Raw genomic sequence first — 7,930 nt, 5'->3', positions numbered from 1 at the left:
TCCATCTTTTAATGATCCTCCATACCCCCACACATATAGGTATACATGCATATTTGTGGTGGTGTGTGCACAATATATATGTATATACATAAGAATATACGACGTATATAATGTAAATGTACATTAGATAGATACCCCCCTATATTCACATATGTAATACATATATATTGTGTATATGATGTGGAGTGTCTGTTGTTTGTATTTGTTACGTACAAAATTTGTGCATGTATTTACAAAATTATGTTATAGTTTATAGTTTTTCTTAGCGTATTATAGAATATATATTTATATATATCACTGTAGTAAACATAACATTTGAATTTTAATAATATTCGATTTTGCTTTCATCTTGATAGTGATGTTAAAAATTGAAGATAGTAAAAAAAATAACACTTTCTCGCAATTTGAATCTTTATTTCAAAATTAGATGATTTTTTAAACAGCATTCGCCGGACCCAGTCAACGAAGAAGCAACTTCGGTGAGACGCCAGGGTATTTGGGACGGGCACAGCGTAGCCCCAGGACACGAGCGGCCGGGAGGGGGAACCGGTGTCAGAGAAAGCAAGGGGCCCCCAATCACCCTGACCGGCCCTTGCCGCCCTCGGGCACTCCAGCACAGATATGGAATAATATCTTTTTGGCCATAAGCATCGCAATTGGGCTCAGACCGAGGGGAAACGGCACCTTTGGGGGACACTAGGGGGCTTTCCTTCAAGGGGCACCCAGCCGGACACGATGCATTCCCCAAGGCAGCGTGCCCCTGTTTCGGGAAGGGCAAGGGGGCCCACTGCGTTGAAGGTCAGAGGCTGAGACAGCTTGAGCGGGGAGATTCTTTGCTGTGGGAAACCGTTGTAGTCTCGTGTTGGTGATTTTGGGGACGGGTGATGGTCGGTCGTTCCCTCATCCACACCCCTGTTATGTCTCCAGCAACAACCTTTTGTCAAACAAATGAATTCAAAAGGGGAATTTGCAAAAAAAATTTAAATTGTTAAGCCTTTTTCCCTAAAAAAAGGGCTTTTGGAATGGTGCGAGACTCCCTGAGGTAATCGGGGTTGTTCATGTCCTCCCCCTGGACGCAGTCCCGGGCGCAGAGGGCCCATGCTCGTTGTGGGGAGGCGCCGCAAAAGGGGAAAGGCGAAGCGAAGGAAATGTCCTGGAAGCTGAGTGGAAAGGGAAAAGCTCACCAGGAGTGACGTCAGTTCCCCAGATCTTGTTCAGCCCGCGGCGGAAGGTGGGTTCCTGGAGGGGGGGGCTGGGAAGCAAAGAATCGTTAGATTTTCGTTATACTAAGACAGTAAAACTTTCCCGGAAGGATTTTTTCTTTCAGTAATGTAGCATTTATGGGGTTTTTTTACATGCAAAGGGGTTTTGTAACTTTCCCCCCAAAAAAAGGATTGTATGATTGACATGCAGTTTCGCTTTTTTTGACACATCATTTTCTTCACTTATTTTCCCCCAAAAGAAAAGATATTTAACCCCCCTATAGACCCCTATAAAAGGTCAGTACAAAAAAGGAATGTATTGACTTCCCAAAAGGCCCGGCGAGGAGCGGGCAGACCGAGGGACTTCAGACGGGTCACTGGTGAGGGACCGGAGCCGAAAAAATATATATAAGACTAAGAGTAGAGAAGTTTTATCAGTTCGGTACATCTTTTTTTCACGCCACTGCTTACTTCCTCATTGGAAAATCCCCTTGTTTTTTTTGTTTTACGAAAGTTTTTTTATGCCCCAAATCATTAAAAGATTTCGAGGGCGAGATTACAAGGTTTTCATTGTTTAAGTAAAACGAAAAGAGTCCTCAAAAATTTTTTAAATAGAACACCCTTTACCCTGCCCAAAATCATTATTATCAACTATTAAATCGCTTTATCTATTAAAAAAAAACATTCCCCCACCAAAACAACAAACCATTAAACAAAAAAAAAAAAACCCCCTATTTTCCCCAAAAAAAAACCAAAATTTTTGAAGATATATATTATGTGTTTTTTGGGGATACAAAACAAACATTTTAATAAATGGAACTTCCTTTCTTTTTTATTTTCACTATTTAGTTTTGTGTACAAAACTTTTTTTTCTTTTTTTTAAATGTAAAATTTTTTTTTATCGATTTTCACGTGATTTATACCAACTGAAATAACTAAGCAAAAATTTTTTGGGCTTTTTCAGCTTTTTTAAATTACAAATAAAGGGGGAAGCACTAGATTTAGTTTTTATTTGGTTATGGAAAAAACTAATAGAGTTCCTCAAAAAACACTTTTTTTTTTAGTTTCTACTTTTCACACAGATGAATTTAAAATTTGCTGTAATAAAAAAACGTATCTACAACAATAATTTTGATAATAATTGGAACCACCCCAGTGTAATGATGAAGAAAAAACAATAACGAAGTGTAGTAATAATAATTAGTGACAATGATGTTGTATAACGATAATAAAATACTAAAATGATAAAAGGATAATGGTTTTTATAAAATAACAAATCAGTGTGGCAATGGGTGCAAAAATGATAATAAAAAAAATTTAATAATATTACTGATAATGTAAGACAATGACAGTAAAAATCAAGCGATAAAAGAGAACAAAATGGTATGGATTGATATGTATATGTTAGTATTATATTTAAAATGTATATATGTATATATATATATATATTAAATATATATATATTAATTATTATATATATTGTGTGTGTGTTGTGTGTTTTGTGTTGTGTGTGTGTGTGTGGGTGTGTGTGTGTGGTGTGTGTGTGTTGTGTTTGTGTTTGTGTGTGTGTTTGGGGTGTGGTGTGTGTTTGTGTGTGTGTTGCGCGCTTTGTGTGTGTTGTGGTGTGGTGTGTGTGTGTGTGTGGTGTGTTGTTCGTGTGGGTGAGGTTGAGTGGTGGGGAATTTAGGTTGTAGTATGCACGGGCGTATTTTTTTGATGAACGAAATAAACATTTTAAAACACGATTTATGATTCATTCATTTTCCTCGTGCAGAAAGAAGGAAAATAATTAATCCGTTGAATATTTATAATATCATTTGATTTCAAATAGGCCTTTTCCTCCAGTCATCCCCCCCCGTGAGTCGAGTTTCTATTTTCTCATTATCCATCGGTAGAATTGGGACACTTCATTTATGCTTCTTACCAAAGATCCTGTGACAAAAAAGACAGGTCGGCGTGTTTGTTCTACATAGCTTCTAGACCCAAAACCCTGAAGGTTTAAATGTTTTGTTAGGAGGTTTTTAGTGAACTAATAAAGTTTTCCCAAACCCCCTGAATAGTACAGCTGTGTAACTTTTTCCCCAGGGTCATTCAGTCAACATTTGTTTTTATGGGGTTTTTTAAAAGAATGCCATCGCAGTATCCTTTGGTACAAAATTTAACATATTTTTTAAAACCCAAAAAATTCACAGGGGCTCTAAAAAAGAGAGAAATTTAAGGGACTCGTACAGAAGCACAGTATGTAAAATTAACACACGGAATGGAGCCTCAAAGGTCTGTAAGATTTTTTTTATATGTTTTGTCCTATGATAATGCGTTGGGTTTTTCTTGCCCCATACCCCTCTTCATTAGAAACTATTTCTGCACGTGCTTTGTGATTAATTACATCTGTATATGTTTTTGCTGACCCCCCCTCTCCTTATTAAAAAAAATTTAACAAATTTCAAATGATAAACTTTTTTTTTAAATTTGTTACTTCATGGCATTTTATCAGACAGTTTTCTCCCATTTACAATTTTTCTTTTTATTTTCAAATTAAAAAAAAAAAAGAAAAGAAGACAAAAAAAAAAATAAAAATAAACATTTTGGAACTAAAAAAATCCGTAAGTTTAATCCACCCGAAAAATGACCCCCGAACATATGAACCTATGCTCTGGCAAACAAGAAAAAAAAAGACTTGTCTCGCGCTTTATTTTCCCGCAGTCTCTCAAGCCTCGTCAGCACAGGCAGCAAGACCATTTTAAAGGGGCAGGGGGGGGAAGAGGCACAGGAAGAAGATAAATAGAGTCAAAGGGATGCGTAGTGGGTGAGGAGTGGGGGAAGGAGAGACAGAAAGAATTAAAGGGAACCCATTCACAACGCAACACACACACACACACACACACACACACACACCACAAAAAACAAAAAAAAAAAAAAACAAACAAAAACACACACACACACACACACACACACACACACACACACACACACACACACACACACACACACATCACAACACACACATACACAATCACACACTCACCACAAACACACACGAAAAGAGAGAGAGAAGAGAGAGAGGAGAGAGAGGAGAGAGAGAGAGAGAGAGAGAGAGAGAGAGAGAAGAGAGAGAGGATACAGGCATCAACACACCACAACACACACACACACACACCAACACACACACAAAACAAACAAAAAAACAGTGGCTCGGGCTACACACAGACATACACCACACACACACACACACCCAAACTCAGTGACAAAGGATACACACACACATACACACCCCACACACTACAACACACACACAACACACCACAACACACACACACCACACACACACACATATATATATAGATTATATAATTATATTAATATATAATAATTTTATATATATATATATATATTATATATGTATATATTTAATAATATATTATAATAAAATATATAGATATATATAGTTTAATATATTATATATATACTATAAATATATATTATATATTATTATATATATATATGTATGTTGTATATATGTGCTATTTTATATATATATAATATATATATATATATATATATTATATAATTATAATATATATTATAATATATTAATATATTATATATATATATGGGCCGGGGTGCCGAAGGGTTTGAGCGTCGGACTAAAGACGTCACGGGGCAATTGATTTGAGGGTTCGAGTCCCGGCCGGGCATTGTTTCCTTGGGGAAGGGAAATTTCACCTCGATTGCTGCCTAGCCCCTGGGGGGCCAAGCCAGCTCAAGTCAATGCCGGGTAAATAAGAGGTGACTCGATAAAAAACACCGGGGAGAAGGCAATGGCAAACCACCGCTCTAAATTGCTAAGAATAAATCTGGGAAAACCCATATCGTCAAGGCCGCGGGACCAATGTTGAGCGTCGGACTCAAACTTTTACGACGGCAATCTGAAATTTGAGGGTTCGGTACCGACCGCCGCGTTGTTCCTTTGGGGAAGGACTTCACTTGATTTCCTACCTAGCCACTGGGTGGCCAACCAGCCCGTCAGTGCTGGTCCCAAGCCCTGATAAAATAGAGAGATTACCAAAAGGTAGCCGGACTCTCCGTGGAAAGGAAAATGGGGACCCTACCACTATCACTCCCCAAAAGCATCAAAACATGAAAACTACAATTTAAATATAGCTGGACCACCCGGGTCAGAATGAACCTACCCTAAAAGAAGAAAATAATTAAATATATATATATAATATATATAATTATATTAAAAATATTAATATATATATGATACATTAATATAATAATAAACTATAACAATATTATATATTATATATATATATATATATAATATATATTATATATTATATATATATATATTATATATATTTATATATACTTTTTTTCATGTTAAATATTGTTTTACTTCAAATTGCAAAAACTACGCGGATAATTTAGCATATCCTTTAGTGTGGTGTGTGTGTGGTTTAAAAATATATAATAATATATAAAAAATATATTATATATAATATATATATATAAAATTATATAAAGAAAAGTACAGAGAGAGAGAGGAGAAGCATACAGGCAAATATAACATCCCAAAATACACCACACACGCATATATATAATATATATAAATTTATAATTATATATATATATATATATATTATATATTATTATATATATATAATATATGCGTGGTGTGTGTTTTTGTGTATGTATATATGTATGCCTGTATGTTTCTCTCTCCTCTCTCTTCACTTTTCTTTATAAAATTATAATTTTAAAATATATTATATAATATTTTAAATTATAATTATATATATATATATATATACCCCCACACACACCACATAAAGGATTCAAAAATTTCCGGTAGTTTGGCAAGTTAAAATACAATCAATATTTAACATAAAAAAATTATATATAAAAATATATATATATATATTTTATATATATTAATTATATATATATATATATATATATATATATATATCATTTTGTATATTGTATATAAATATATATATATTGTATAATATATAAATTTAAAATATATATATATTATATATTTTATATTTATATATTTATATATATTTTTTTTTAACGTGGTTTCTATCGACCCGCCTGGTCACGCATGATACTTAATTGTATTTTTCTGTTGTGTGCTTTAGTGATAGTGGTGGGTCCCCAGTTCCTTTCCACGGAAGTGCCGGGGGTCCCTTTTTGTAATCTCTCTTTTTACGGGGCTTGGGCCCACACTTGTTTGGGCTGGCTTGGCCCACCCAGGGGCTGGGTGGGCCCAATCAAGGTAAAGCCCTTCCCCAAAAGGAAAAAACGCGGCGGTCGGTCCCGAACCCCCGAATTCAGTTGCCGTCGTGACAGCTTGAGTCCGACGCCAACCATTCGGCCCCGGGCCTTTGACGATCATGGGTTTTCCGATTTTTTTTAGCAATTTAGAGCGGGGGTTTTGCCATTTGCCTTCTGCCCGGTGTTTTTATCGAGTCACCATCTCTATTTCCCCGGGCATGATTTGAGTGGCTTGGCCACCCAGTGGCTAGGCAGGCAATCGAGGTGAATTTTCCTTCCCCAAGGGAAACAATGCGGGGCCGGTGACTCAAACCTCGAACCAGATTGCCGTCGTGACGTCTTAGCCGACGCTCTAACCTTTCGGCCACCGGGGGCCCCATATATATATAATATATAATTAATATATATTATATATATATATAATATATATATATTATAAAATATATATAATTATATATATATTAATATACACACACACACACGCACACACACCACACACATATATAATATATATATATTTTTATATATATATAATTATATATTATATTATAAAAATATAATTAAAATTTATGCAATATATAATAATACATATATTTTATTATTATATATATATATATATTATATATATATATATTATATTATTATCAATATTTATTATATTATATTATTTATATATATATAATATAAATATTATCTATAATATATATATATTATAAATATATATATAATATTATAATATATATATACATAATATATTATGTGTGGGGTTTGTTTTGGTGTGTGGTGTTGTTTTTGTGTGTTGGGTTGTGTGTGTGTGTGTGTGTGTTGTATTGTGGTGACCCTGTTTTTCCACTGTATTTTTTGTGTGGTGTGGGGTGTGTTTTGGGAGTCTGTGGTAGCCTGTATGCCCTGTTTTTTTGTTTGTTTTGTTGTGTGTGGTGTGTGTGTGTGTGGTTGGGGTGTGTGTGTTGCCTGATGCCTCTCTCCTCTCTTCTCTCTCCTCCCCTCTCTCTCTCCTCCTCTCTCTTCTCTCTCCTCTCTCCTCTCTCTCTCCTCTTTCTGTGTGGGGTTTTGTGTAGTGTGGAGTGGTGTATGTGTGTGTGTGTGTATGTTTTTGGGGGGGTTTTGGTGTGTGTGTTTTGGGTGTGTGTGTGTGGTGTTGTTGTGTGTTTGTTTGTTGTTTGTTTTTTTGGTGTGTGGTTTTGTGTTTGTTTGTTTGTTTTTTTTTGTTTTTTTGGGTTTGTGTGTGTGGTTGTGTGTGTGGGGTGGTGTGTGTGTGTGCGTATGTAAATAGTTTTACCATTATATTCTTTCCTGCTCCCCTTTCCCCCACCCCCTCACCCACCACGCAGTCACTTTTTGACCTTTTTTCTCTTCTTTCCCTGTGCCTCTCCCCCCTCCCCCCCCCTTTCAAAGTGGTCTCTGCTGCCTGTGCAAGGGGTTGA

The 7,930-nt window shown here is 35.6% G+C and overlaps 1 pseudogene; it reads right to left on the bottom strand.

Moving 5' to 3' along the window:
* Positions 1-459: 459 nt before the first annotated feature.
* On the bottom strand, positions 460-1,252 carry LOC119569202 (annotated as a pseudogene).
* Positions 1,253-7,930: the final 6,678 nt, after the last annotated feature.

The sequence above is a fragment of the Penaeus monodon genome, unplaced genomic scaffold (genome assembly GCF_015228065.2).
Source record: "Penaeus monodon isolate SGIC_2016 unplaced genomic scaffold, NSTDA_Pmon_1 PmonScaffold_13331, whole genome shotgun sequence".
Classification (NCBI taxonomy): Eukaryota; Metazoa; Arthropoda; class Malacostraca; order Decapoda; family Penaeidae; genus Penaeus; species Penaeus monodon.
Note: the sequence above shows the minus strand (reverse complement) of the source record. Positions and strands in the feature narration are given on the sequence as shown.